This window comes from Suncus etruscus, chromosome 13 (genome assembly GCF_024139225.1).
Source record: "Suncus etruscus isolate mSunEtr1 chromosome 13, mSunEtr1.pri.cur, whole genome shotgun sequence".
Taxonomy (NCBI): Eukaryota; Metazoa; Chordata; class Mammalia; order Eulipotyphla; family Soricidae; genus Suncus; species Suncus etruscus.
Window position 1 is genome coordinate 37,912,898 of NC_064860.1, and position 15,065 is coordinate 37,927,962.

Sequence of the window (15,065 nt, forward strand, 5' to 3'; positions counted from 1 at the left end):
TCTCTCTCTCTCTCTCTCTCTCTCTCTCTCTCTCTCTCTCTCTCTCTCTCTCTCTCTGTCTCTTGCTCTACTGTTTTTTTTTTCCCTCTCTCTCTCCTAAACGTGGTCTGCTTGCTGATGGCAGAATGGCACTCGGAGATTTGTGCATTGTGTCTGGTTTCCTACGGGCAGGCTGACCCAGTGCCTCCAGGGACTTATCAATAGACCACTCAGAAGAGACACAGACAGGAGAGAGGAGGAGGGGTGGGGGGAGAGAGAGAGAATCAATATCAAGAATAGAAGGAGCTCCGAAGCCATTTTTTTTTTAAAGAAGTATCGGGACTTGGGAGAGGGTGACAAAGAAGGTTTTTCAAAGAGGCAGTGGAGGAGGTTCTAATAAATTTGGAAGGAGACAGTTCCCTGTCTTGGGAAAAGGAGAACTCCTGACTGATAAGCATTCACACCAGGTATGAGATGTTCGCTACCCCTTATCACTGTGTCGCAACCGAGATGGAAAAGCCTTTTTTTTTTTTTTTAGGAGACTAAGGGAGCATGTATTTCGCGTGTTTGTTGTTGGGGGGCAAAGGGGGGTGGCGTGAGAGATCTGTGGGCATTTGTGTCTGGAAACAGAAAGAATGGAAACAGTACAACGGGGGGGTGGGAAAGAGTACGGAGTGTGTTACTGTCTTCCCTGTCTTTGTGCACCCCTGGGGGGTTACCCAAGTTCATTTCTAGCAGGTGGATTTGGAAGGGAGTTACTTAACGCTTGACCGCCAGTTTTGAAGAAGAAGAAGAAAAAAAAAAACAGAAAGGAAAAAAACCGCTGCTTCCTATATCTATTAAAGGAAGCTCTAATTTCTCTTTTTTCTCTCTCTCCGTCTCTCCTCTCCTTCTTTTCTTCCCTTCTATCGCTCTTTTGCTTTCTCTTCCTCTCTCTCTCTGCCCCCCCAATCTCTCTTCCCCTCTCTCTCCCTCTCTCTCTCTCACTCTCTCTCTCTTTTTTCCTCTTCTAACCAGACAGCGGGAGGGTTCCTGGCTCCCAGCCAGCCCAAAAGCCTCTAAGTGTTTTGCACTTGTTTCAGGGAGTAGCTGCCCGGGGATTTTTCTGCATTTTCACTAGAGAACAAAGAGTTCTTTACAAAGGGAAGGGGTGGGGGGAGTGAGCTTAATGTCTGATATATGTTTTTCTATTTTTATTAGTTTTTAGCCTAAAAAGAAAGGGACAGGAACAGAACATTCACTCTATAAAGACACAAAGACATTCAAAAGAAACCCAGTTATCTTTTCTCCCCATCACTCTAATATATATACATAAAAATTCAGAGGAAAAAAGACTAATTAAGTTAAATATGTTGCTCTTTTCTCCTCTTTTAATCTTTATAAATCCAACTGCTCTTATGCTCACTCTGTGCTTTTTTTCATACTCACAATAAAAGTTGTTCAGGATGTATCTTCTCTCACCATCTCTTTACCCCTTCTGGGGCCCCAAAAACCTGTGGAAGAGAGAGCAGGAGTCAGCCAAGTAATCGACTTAGTGGTAGCTCCATATACTTTTGCCACTCGGGTAAAAAGTTAATTATGGAATTGGGTTCCCAAAATACCAAAGGAGTTTGTTAGTTCATTCGATCTCACAAGTTTTTGCCTCCGTCTGTTTAAAAAGGTATCGCGTGTGTCACTTGTCAGCTATTAAGCTACTAAGGGACCCGATATTTGTATCTTTATTTTTATTTCTGTCTAATTACATAAATGACAAAACCCCCAGAGAGATCACTTGTCCTGTGCATGATACTCTAGTTCAAGTGAAATATAGTCTAGACAGATTTTTCAATGGTTCTGATTGCCTTGTAGTTTTGTGTTCTTATGCATGTATATATTTCCCATGGATTTGTGCTTGTAACAGACATTCCAGAATGTTGATCATTTCCAAATTAATGCTCCAACAAAAGAAAAGAGAAATTAGCGTGTCAACTGTATGTGCAAAATGTGGTAAACATTCCATCTTTTTTCTGTGCTGTATGTTTATATCTTCGTATTAATAGTCTTGAATTATGAATTCAAGATGATGTTTTCTTTCCAAAAGTTCTCCTCTGAACGTGTTTATATTGCAATTATCACTTGGAAATCTTTTAAAGATATATAATGAAGTAAAATTGATCAAGGGGGGGAATTTACAAGCACCCCAATCCTAAATTATAGATTCTACATAGGAACTAACTACAGATAAATGTTTGACTAAATGGAAAACAGCTACAACAGTTGTTTTCAGCTTCAGAAACTTCTTTTCTCTATTTCCAGTCACTGAAAATATAATCTATTCCTGTCCCTGGGGAGGGAAACTATAGGCAAAACATAGATAGAGACATTTCTCCATCTATTTAGCCTGCATTTATATAATTGCTTCTTAAGAATATAAAACATATCAGTGCAGAGTGTAATGTCTAGTCAGTAAAGCCTTCTGACTGGGAGGTGTGAGCGCCTTATGTCTGAAGTAACTTGATAACAAGGAGTCTTTTCGGGGAATCCTTACTGTGTATGTGTTGCCTCAGTAATGACCCTCAGAAAAATAACAAGAACTAGGTGGTCGATGTCTGCACTTAAACTCGATGAAAAGCATGACAATCAGGTGAACTCCTAGCAAACCTAAAATTTCCTAGGGTAGCTGACTTCTCGCAGTTATGCATTTTCTTTAGGAAAATCCTTCTGTTGCCTTCAGACTTTTCTGTATTGTAAAATTGCTAATGTTCTAATGAGTGCTTAATGAGAAGGGATTTATAAAAAGAAGTCATCCAAATAACAGGAAAGAAACTTGCTCTTTAAGAAAGTTTTAAATTGAAGGCAAGAGCCTTATTTATTTCCCCCATTTTTTGGATTTGTTTCTGATGTTTTTCCCCCCTGAACTCTTTTGTTGCTGTAGGCTATTGCTTGTGGATTTTGGGTTTTTGTTTGGTTTCTTGCATTAGCTTTTGGGATGGAGGGTCCATTTCTGGGTGACTCAAGAAGTCTGTGAAAGGGGCAGAGGGGGCTATGATAAGAGGCTGTTAGTGAATGCTGTACTAGCCCCTCTTGATCCCAACTCAGGCAGCTCCTATCAACTAACTGTGCGGCTAAGAACAGTGAAAGGTGATAGCTGTCATTTTGGGATTCTTCGTGGATCTGACCTGAGAGTAACACATTCACAGTAGAGGAGAAAAGGGGAAAAAAATACAGGAGGAGGAAAGAAAAGCTCTTTGAGCTGGAATACACTAGCCCTTTCTTCCTGTAGGCAATCCGCTCCAGTTCTTGGCGACGTGTCCTGCACTATCAGATATCATATGACTTTTTATTTAGATTCCTTTTCGGAGAATGGCCTGTTAGGACTCTGTTTGTTTTCTTTTATTTAATTTCCTTCTCCCCTCACCGCTAGTTTTGTGTATCTATGCATGTGTGTGAGAAAGTGTGTGTGCACACATACATTTGTGTGTGCAATTTTTATCTTCGTTTTTGTTCTGTTCACTTGATGCTTTATTTAAGGACAAAGCTTTGATTATTTCAGCATACTGGTTTAATCATTTGCCAAAAAAGAAATCTCACTTTAGGCTTTTTTGGGGGTCTATTTTTAAATGCATCCATTAACACTTTAGGCTAGAGCCCCTGGGTTCTTCCTGGTCGGCCCCTGGGCCCACTCCCATATCTTCACCTAACCATTCCCCCTTAACAAGATGCACAGTGGAACAAGTTAAGAAACACCTGTGCTGAGTTGCAAAAGAAATTAAAGTAGAACCAACTTCTTAAATCTGTACTCCTTGTTTCACTTTAATAAACTTTTGTAATCATTGATTTTTTTTTTTGGCACCCTCTGCTAATTTTGAAAGCATCAGAGATAGCGAGTAATGTTTCTGTGGAGAATTTGTGAGGCCAGCAGAGCACCCCCAGTAAAGTAGAACAAGGACTGAAAGTCATTCAGAGACTTGAGAATTGAGTTGGAAAGATTAAAATCGGATCTGGGAGTTCTGTGGTTCACACAGGGTTTGGTGATAGATGGTAAAATGGAATGCATAGGGATATTCAAGGAGGAGAAATAGAAATCTCTAGCCAGGGATAGTCTGCTGTAATTAGTCCAATATTAAATCAGAATTTTGCTTAGCAGAAGTTAAAATGTAACCAATTGATGGATGATTACCTTCTTTCCAGGCCTGCAATGTGAAAAAGAACTGCACTAACATTCTTACTGGGTAATCCTAAATTTTTGATGCATTTCTTATTCAGTTTTGCGGGCTTTTCATATTTTAATTAGTAACTGAGAAGTAGTTTCATCGAAAATGCCAGTGATTTGTTATATATTGCTTGCATCAGTATATCTTGTCTATACATAACATCCTATATTTATGAAAATATTTTTGTATAGTAGCAAGCAAAATAGACTTGAAGGTTCTGATATCCCTTTTCTTCAATTGTATAATTTTTAGTTTCTTTTATCTTCCCTAAAATTATTTTTTGCAGATCGTCTATTTCTAATGCCTTATCTTAGCCAGATCTGAATTTTGTTGAAACTTAGATGGAAATTTATTCCTTTAAGAGTACCCAAAAGGGAAGGGAGAACTATTTTTCGTTCAACAAAAAATATTAGAAGCCCTTTTCCCCAGCGGAAAACTCCAAAACAGCTTTGTTTCAGAACATTAAACTTGGCGTGGATAAGAAATGTGAGTTTTGCTTTGTTTGAGGAAATTTGTTTTTGAAACAACTATGTTATAAATATTTTTAAATTGCCTGCTGAGCATGCGCTGTCTCTGACTTTATGCATAGTTTTAAACACACACCAAAGTGCAGTCTTCTGAATGGCCACAGGTAAGGCTATTGATATGTATGATCTTTCTCAGAGCTACCTTCAATGATTCTACTCAGTTTTCCAGAAGGGAAAAGGCTAAGAGCTGAGTTTAAACCTGGACTCCCTTCTAAAAATCATAGAGCAAAAGTTGATACCCCATTAAGCCTTTCCATTGAGGCTTGCACATTGTACTTAGGGTAAGTACAATTCAACTTTCCTTTCTTATAGGAGTTGTCTATCTTAATTTTTTTTTGGCTTAATAGTAATGAGTAAATCAAGAGGAAAAAAATAACTCTGAGATATTTGGTTAAAGTAGAAATTTTACAGATTTTTAAAGGTATCTATTGTGTATAAATTTGGGGATATGAGAATTTGCCAGTGAAGGGATAGCCAGCAGCTCTACTTATAGAGCAAAGATGCTAGTCTGAACATGCCTGCTCTCATCTGGAATCAAAAGCTAAATCGAGGTGGGCCTATAATAAAACAGAAAAGGAACACATGTATCTTTTTTTTTAAGTCAGGCTTCCAAAAGAAATAATAAAGAAGTATGTTTTCTTCTTGCTTACTATGATAGTCTTCTTCTGAGGATGTATATTTCTAGTTGTTTGGGGTTGTTTTGCTTGTTTAGTTGCTATCATAACTGTTAAAAGTATATATCTTATTGTCAGTAATTGTTAACGCTTTCCCTTTTGTCAGAGTGCTTTATATTCTTTCTCTTTATTTGATGTTTCCTCACTTGGTTACCTTTCTCAAGTCTGCGGTGACCCTCTAAGTCTTTGCAATTCTTATCGATTCTTGCCAGAATATATTTATTTATTAGCTGTTTGTTATAGTTTGGGAGGAAAAAATATTTTTATCAAGCCTCTATAACTAACCAAATAAATTTCATTTTGAGGTGAAATTTCTCCTAGCTATTTTGAAAAAGCTTGAAGAAAATCCAGTTAGCCGTTTTAGATAACTATTCTAAAAAAGGCAAATAATTTTTAAAATACATATTAATATGAAATGTTTTTATGATTTGTTTCCTTTCATGCTTTAAAACAGAATCTGATACCTAAATGGATTTTTTTTTAAATTCCAAGGTGATGCTATTTTAGATGGTCACTTTAAAATAATTCAAAGTTTTTATTTCTGTGCAGTCTATCACTTTTTAGTGTCAATAATACTTTGTTCACATATATATATACATATTCAAACATGTCCATGGACACATACAACTGTACTTTTATGTTCTATTCTTGCATGAAAAAGAATAGGTGTTAATACAGATTTTATTTATTATATTATATTACTTCCTTTAATTTAAAATCTAATTAATTGAGTCTATCCTCTAATTATTTTAAGTGTATATGATTATTAACTCATTATATATACTTATTATCATTATTATCTAGTTTTAGTCTAATTGTTTATCTTAATTTATAAAGCATTTTTTCTAAATTGTACATGTCCTGAATTTTATGCAGTTCTATTACTGTTCAGTTATATTTAGATACTATTTGTCTTGTTCCATTAAAAGTTTGACTTATTTCATATAGACTTTAGCTATGTTCACCTGTATATTTTTTATATTTTCCTATATATAATTTCTATATGTCTTCAGTGTTCTAAAGAAACTTTTTTAAACTTGTGAATTCTAGTAAGCTCTTAAATAAGTACAAGGAATTACTTCTTCTTACTTAGTAAGGATGTACATTACTTCATCCAACCTATTTATTTACCTTGACTATACCGTCCCTTAAATGAACAACCCTGAAAAAATAACAGTGATAAACATGATCTCGTAATTTTTATGATCAGACGATTTGGAAATACCAAGAAAATTGTAGCATATGTAGAAAATTGCCAAGAGCTTCTCTAGTAAGATCAGCTGTTTTTATACTTTATTCTCTCCTGAATTTTGTTTGTGATTCTTTTGGCTGAAATATATCCCCATAATCTCATGAAGCCACAGCAAATTCCCAATGCCACAACAGCACTGTGCAGCTGGGGAGAGCCCAGAAAAACTGATTCTAGATGAATGCAGACTTTCCCAGCACTGATGCAAGGCAGAAGTAAGTAGGCTGCCTCTCCTCTTTGCTTCTTACCTGTGCTGTTCAGCCTGTCTGGTAGAGTGAACTTTCTGTCACTTTTTCTTGAGCTATCTGGGAGTTTTACTTCAATAACCAACAGCTTTCTACCTCTTTCCAGGAATGCTTCAAAAAGTAAAGAAGTTCACTTTTCTTTTATAGTGAAACACCTAAAGCTTTGAGGATTGGGAAGGCCAAGGATTTGTGGAAAGTGTGTGGTGTGTGTGTGTGTGTGTGTGTGTGTGTGTGTGTGTGTGTGTGTGTGTGTGTGTGTGTGTGTGTGTGTATGTGTGTGTGTGGTCAAATGGCATCAGACTCTAAACTGTTGGTCTGTAACTTTTCTCTCCCTCACCTTCGAGATTGAAAGTAGTGAATGATGACTCTAGGGTACAACTGTGATCTAACTGATTCAGTAGATGGAGCTCTTCCCCCTAAGTCTGTATTTAAATTAAGTTAACATCCCACTCTATTTAGTAGGCCTCTCTGTTTCAAGGTGTGTCACACTACACATATAAAATCAAAGACATGGATAGTTGGAGAAGCAATTTCTGGTTACTTTTCAAAAAGTGGTGAAGCATTTGTTTTAAAATAAAAGAAACATAGCACCAAAGAAAAGTAAAAATGGAGTAGGAAATGGACTGTTACCTATGCTTATTGGTATTCTTGCATGTAAAGTTAATTTTCAGTAGTTACTATAACAGTAGCTATTACTATAAGTATGGAAAATATATAGAAGAGAGAGATTTGGGGTTCTATTTGTTGCAACTCTTCTAATTCTTGAACTGTTCCGATCTCTCATTTGATTCTGCAAAGGAATCATAATACTATGGTGTAATTGTTTCAGTCAATTAATCTTGAGAACCTGGCTGAAATATTACAAATTCTCAATTGTGAGAGTGCAGAGGAGGGTAATGCAGTTGTGTTAGTAAGGTGCTTTTATAGAAGCCAAAATATTTACAGTAATAACTGAAATAGATCTCTGATATCTGTTTTAATATGGAAAGAACTATTTGTTTATATCTTTTTAAATGCATTGAAATAAATAACTGCCACAAATTTTATGTCACAGTGTGCTATTTTCAGGATCGATAGAAGCTCAATAATGCCCCTTCCCATTTTCAGGTGGAAGGATTTTAAAATATATGTAGTATGTAATAAATTATTTTATTTAAATGGAAAGTCTTCTCATAGATACTACGAATATCTCTTGTTTAATCTTGATAAGATGGTTTGGCCAAAGTAGAACTAAGCTTGGCTTTAGCACTAAAAGAAATAGCGTTTAACGGACTTGGATTTCCTTTCCCTACCACGTGTCTGAGTCCAATACAGTTCAGGAAAATAGAGAGGATGAGACAAAATTATTCCTAAGCAGCCGCTGTAGGCCAAACACTGAAACAGTGCCAACCTGGCCAATCAGACAGGCTGCTCAGAAGATACATGCTTTTGTTGAACACTTACATGAAGAGAAAGCAGGCTGAGACCCTTAAAGTTGCATTCATATAAATGATTTCTCACTAATTTTTATAAAGTACATGGAAATGAGTTCAGTGATTTTTATTCTTTGGAAAAGTAGAAAATGTGAGTGTATTTGTCCAGCTAAGAATCTCTGAATGTTAAACTGTGTGACATCTTTAGAACAAAACTATCCTTTTGCATTTGAGCAAGCAAAAAACTTCTCACAGAGAGCAAAGAGTAAAATTGATGGAAACTCAAAATCAATTCCAAACCCATTTCTGGCATGATGAGAATAACATTTGTGCTGTGTTTAAAGCAGTTTAAAACAAGAAAATGATAAAATGATCAATATACTTAAAGCCAAAAATAACCAGGAGAGAATGATTTGTTAACCATTCCCAGACCTGACATCTTACACTTTTGATTGAACATTAAAATAAATGAATATATATATTTTAAGGTGACATTGTGAGCATTAATATAAAGCAATGATTAGATATCAAATTCTCAACCCTATTTAGGTTATTTTCAGAGCTCAAACAAAAATTTCCAGATTTAGACTATTGTGGGTGTATTTATTCATACATAGCCATAGGAAAAGCAAAAGTTAAGAAATATTTAGAATGGCCCAATGAATTAAACTGTTACTTTATAGTTTTTTTGGTTTAGATTACAATTAAGGCACTTTTACTTTAACATATATAAATACAGATCATATATGTTTCATACTTATTGACTTAACAGTTTGAATGACTAAATTGACAAGAATCTACTGCAAACCTGTGCATTTGAAGTCAGTGAAATGCTGCTGTCTCGATTTGCAAAAACCAATAGAAACTTAAATATGTTGCCCTAGGAGTGACATTTTTCCACGTTTTCCAAAGTCATTTTGACTAGCTGGCTATTCATTGATCATATAAAATTAAACTATCCTGGATGAAGAAATCTTAACTGGAAAAAAATGACAACAAACTGCATAAGCACATTTAATTTCCTTGACCTAAGGTACAGGAGGAATGGTGATAATTCTAATGAGCACTATGACGAATGTAACTACAAAGAAGCATGTGAGATTACATCAGTAAGAGTCAACTCAGTGGACAAGGACAGAGGGGTGAGACACAGAAGCTAAGACAGAGTGGGAGCTAATGAATGAGTAAAGTTATTTATTGGAGGCTCTGTGCAAAGTAAACAGATATCCAAAAGAAGAAAAGAGCTGATCAATTTGAAAGAAGATAGAAATTTTCCCTATAGGATATAATTAACTATGAAGTTCACTTTTGCAGAGAATTTTAACAACTTCTCTGAAGCTTTGGCCGTCCAGTGTGATAATGGTTGTTAAGAGCTGTTATGCACATCTGCTTTAAGATTCATATAAATGTAATTGTTAGAGCAACTTTTTATGCTAATATTTGAGGTTGTAAAGCTCTGCTTTAAGTGTCGTCAAAGCAAATGTCATAATCATTGCATCTCAGAGCTTGAAGGGGTCTTAGACATCTCAATATGGGTGAACTCTCCAGAAAAGACTATTGGAATATTTGGAAACTAATCATGTCAAATTTTAAAAAAACAAAATATGTATTTTACTATCACTTGTAATGAAAACATAATTCAAAAGTAAAACTTTAAAAATAAAAATAAAAACACACCTAAAGGTCCCCACATTCATCTTGACTTTGTGCTCGATGGTAAATTCTGTGAGCTACATGTTCTAAATGTGAGAGAGAGGCAGAAATTACAGAAAATCAGGAGGTTTTATTTTTATCCAGAGGGGCAGAGAAATTAACAGTCTGTTTGGGGCCAGGAATGTTGCTCTAGAGGTGTACCTTTTTTGGTTCAATCCCTGCACTCCATAACCCTGCACAGTTTGATGTGGTCCTCGTGGTTCAGAGACCCACAAGGAGAAGCTCCCAGAAAAATTTTCATAAAAGAATTAACAAGAGATGCCATTTTACCTTAAGCCATCCACTTTGACAATAAGAAATTTTGTTTCATTTTGCTGGCTTTTGTTTGTTTAATTGTTTGGGAGATTAATCCAGCAATCTTAGGGTTTACTTACTGCTCTGTGCTCAGGAGTCTGTGGTTCAGGTAGCATTAAGGAGATCATGTATGGTGCTGGGATCAAACTTGGGTCAGCCATATGCTAGGCAAGTGCCTTAACATCTGTCTTATTCTAGAGCAATCTAAAATTTTATATCCCACATAATTTAACATTTTAAGCAGAAAAACTGACAAAACTTTCTCTAAATGAGAAAAGCAAATTGTCAAATCATATGAGAACTCTAGTTTTTTATTTCCCACCCCACAGGTCTGACCCCTAAAAGAGATTTATACTACTTCAGAAGTAATTGAAAAATGGAGCAAAGGAACTGAGCTCTCAGAGTTCCTATTTCTGTATTAATAACCCCACCTTAGATGGAGCTGAGGTATATATGTGTAAGGATAAAAGGCTTTGTAGAGAGTGAAAGAAAATGCAACCAGATTTTATACTTCCTAGATTCTATCTAGTGTTAACACTGTTCCCCTGCCCCTATATCCCTATAAGATACTCTTATATCTCATTTCTTATCCAACCTCCATCAAAAAAGCCTAAATTGTAATCATAAAAACCTTTTGCAAACAAACTTTCTAGAAACCTTCCTGTGTAGATCATTTATCTTACTTTCCTATACCCCCAAAATGTGAGTTGTATTTAATCAGAGAGAGCTGACTTAACAAGTTTAAACACAATATAAATTGGATAACTGCTTTTTCACCTACCCATACACCCTACTTTTGCAAACCTGTTCCTTTCTTCTGGTGTTTCCAAATAGAAGCAAATCCAGTCTCTTTTATTCTACAATGTCATATTGTCATATATGTATAGATGAGCCTTTGGCATTTTTGCCTATATTGTAGGGAACAAGGCTGCATAATTTGAACATTGCACTTAATGTCATTGAATTTTACTTTTTATAAATATAAGTATAAAAATGATAACTACATTGAGGAGATAGTATAAGAACTCCAGAAGACAATTTATAGGAGGTACTTAGCACCAGAACTAGCGCATACAAATAATTCAATATCATTGTTGTTGTTACTCCTACTTCTATTATGATTATTATTCTCTTGCTTCTGTGTTTTTTTTAATATTCTTCCAAAAATCACAGGTTCATCTAATTGCATTCAATATCTCCTCAAGCAAAAAAAGCACAACACCTTTTATATAATAGGAACTGAATAAGCATGCATGCTTTTAATGCAAGTCTATAGGGCCTCTTACTTCCTTTCACAAATCCTTAAGTTATTCCTAAAAGTTTTTTTCTTAAAAAAGAAAAGAAAAACTGTGTTGGGGGGGGGGGGGTTATTCATTGCCAGTATCAATATATGTGTACTTCAAACACCATTCATTGTAGACTGTCACTATCGTATTTCCTCTTACGTTCTCTAAAGACTCACCAACCACTTAGAATTGCTCCTTACTGCAGCCACAGAAGTGATAGCTTGTAGTTCTGGTTCTGATTAATGAGCTTGTGACACCACTATCTGCTGTCTGAACTAGAAACTTTCACTTTAGAGAGCAGGTCAAGATATCAAATTTAATTTTAGTTGTATCTGTTATAAGCCAATTGTGTATTCATTACATTTATAGATTCCCTCTCCAGCTATATATTTTCATGGCTCTTGAGATCACCCGAATATGTGTTGAATGTTTTTAGATTTTACATTGGAGACATGAAAATGAGGCAAGACATTTTTGATAGCTAGTCATCTTTGACATTTTCTTCCCACTTTTTTTTTTTACCTAACTGCTATGTCTCAAGAAGGGAGCAAGTATAAAAATTGTTGTCTTATTATAGTCTGACTTGGTAATTCTATATTAAGAGGATAATGGTCAATACAGTTTGTCTAAACATCCCTCTATTTTTCTGACATGGTTTGAAAATGAAAAACTTCTATGTGACAAAATAGAAATATAACGTGAAAATTATAGGTTCAAGTATAAGTAGGGCACCATACAAGGGATCTTGCTGGTCTTTAAAGTTACAGTGAATAGTGAGAATAGTTTTAAAAGACAGCTCACATGGCCATGGCCCAGGAGAGGCTGACAGCAGGATGTGCTCAAGTTAGGAAGAATGTTGCATTTTAATCAGCCAGAAGTTCCATGTACTTGCAATTGAGCTGGTATTTTTGAGGGGAACAAGGTTACATTCAGTTGAACTGGTAATTCAATAAAGGGTTTTGATTTTGCCAGAGTAATGGTGTTGGCATCAAGAAAAGAAAGTTTTGCAGATTTCTATGTGTGCACTTGCTGTTCCTGGTGTTCCTGGTGGGTGGCTGAATCATCCTGATGGCATTCAACAGGAACCAGCTGCTGAGAATATTAAAATGCAAGCATTTATTCCTCTAGAGAGACAGTAGCATCTGCAAAGTTTTCCTATCTTGATAGTACAGATAATCCCGGGAGCTTTCTTTCGTAGTTTTAACTCTCTATTCATTTATACATTTTTCTTTTCTGTCATTATCATCTGCATCTCAAATTCTGAACTGAGAGATGAATGCCTAAGTCTACTTTAGGTCATAGAGACAGTAAGCATTTGGCTAAGGACATGGTACTGACTCTTTGGCTTTGCCTTAAACTATGATTCTCAAGAGGTGAAATCAGTATTTCCCTTCTTGGCCTCTCTTCATAGCAAAGAGCAGCTCTTAGTCTTCAGTGAACCCCAGAAGAGGGATGGAAAAGCCTTGCTTGGACTTCTACTCCCTGAATACTGTTTCCTTTTAACTTGTAAAGCTTATGAAATTGTTGCTTTTCTTGTGTGATTTGTTATTGTTTTTGTTTTTTTAAGTGAACATCAACAGTTGGGGGATAGGAAAGTACAGAGAGGCTTGGGCTCAGCAATCTACTAAGTCTTTTCCATCTCTAATATTTATGAATAATGTATTGAACTGATGGAGAAAATGTTGAATATGTTCATTATGAATTATACTCACCGGTGTGTTGCCTAGAATATAAAAGAGCAAAGCAGTTGCAGCATAACTAGTTCCTTACAATAAATGTTCTGGTATGACAGAGCTCTGTGTCCTTTCCTATTCCACTGTGTGTCGTCTCCAAACATATACAGTCCATGTCTGAATAGCAACAACAGACTGGGTACCTAGATTTTTGTTCCTTGTCATGCTTCTGTTTGAAATTCTGAGTACTAGCCCTTATAGGTACAGATGGGAGCTGGAACATTCCTAGAAAAATCTAAGGAACTGCTTTCTTGAAGTGATTTGAAAATAAAAATATTTTTTGAGAAATAACTGAAACACACACACACACTCACACACATACACAAACACCACACCACACCACACTACTCAGGTTCTCTTATAGTACTGGGATAATGCTCATCCAAAAGAGAAACTTATGATTTTGTTCCTTCACTTAAAAATTTATAATATGGCTAACTAATTTGCTGGCAATGTTACATTCTGATAGAAATGAGTAAAGTGGCAGAATTAAGGAACTATTGTGTTTAGCTTCAAAATTCTTTGTGTTATTTTTCCTCCATTGGTTTTCTTTCACAATTATGTTTGGTTTAGGATTTATTAAAATGAAATTATATTTCCAAAGCATTTGCCAGGTGACATTGGGAAATATTAACCAGAAGCATGACAAGAAGCAAGAAATCTAGAATTTTTATTCACAAAAATAAACCAAAAAATAGATAGTAAGTCATATAAAATATTATCAAAATATTCTAAAGAATAGGCCCATTTTTAAAAAGTAAATGCATTACACAAATGACATGCAAATGTGCACCAAAATAAAGTCAAATACCAGGAACGTGGATATGCTGCAATTCTAATACACAACAGAGAAGAATTCCAAGTTGAAGTAACTCACTGAACATTATCATTGAAAGCCCTAACCCTAGTCTGAGATCTCTGGGAAAAAGCATGATATGGATGTGTTGGTGCTGCCTGAGAAAGGCCTTTGCTTCCTATTATATCATTCCAGACAATGAACTAGCTCTTATGAAAGGGACATTCCAAATTCACTTTTACCAGTATATATGGTAACAAATGAACTATTCTGATGTTATCTATCAATCTATCATTATTACATTCCAGGGTGTCTTATTTTTGTATGCATTCCTAAGGCCTAAAGCCACTAGAGTCCATGAAGAGCCAGGACAAATTTGGAGCCACATATGAATATAAGAATAGTTCATAATAATCTCAAAGAAATTAAGAATATAAGAGGAAAAGGGAGAGACAGAGACAAAAACAGAGATAGAGAGGCAGAGAAAGAGAGAAAGACAGAGAAAGAGGTGAACATATTTTCTGGAAATTTGCCCTAAAATTTAAATCAGGTAGCTCAAAAACAATAATGGTTACCCAGTTCCTAAATAGTATACCATGGAAAAAAATGTGATAGGTGTCTTTTCTCCTCAACTCCACTCTTCCTTACAAGACAAATAATTTAACCTGTCTATGTAATAGTATATTTATCAGATAAATAGAAAACCATCTCTCCTCCTCTACTTCACAGCAGTTTCTAAGGCTGGTTGTGTACATATATATATATATATATATATATATATATTATATCTAGCTATTTACAGCCACAAAGAATGATTTTAAAACAAAAGTATTAAGGTTTTATATATGCATCTTTTATAGTCAATCACTTTATTATATTTGGATAGTCTATGCTAATTACCAGTTGTTAAAACACTTTGAAACAATGGCTAAGCCTATATGATTTCTATGAATTGGAAGTTTTT

The 15,065-nt window shown here is 35.4% G+C and overlaps 1 protein-coding gene across 1 annotated transcript in view; it reads left to right on the plus strand.

The window, feature by feature from the left end:
• Positions 1-387: 387 nt before the first annotated feature.
• ZBTB20 (zinc finger and BTB domain containing 20) overlaps positions 388-15,065 on the plus strand; it is a 135,245-nt gene continuing 120,567 nt past the window's right edge. The window contains exon 1 of the mRNA XM_049785767.1: positions 388-446. The gene's annotated coding sequence lies outside the window, so the exon portion shown is untranslated. The remainder of the gene's footprint in view (positions 447-15,065) is intronic.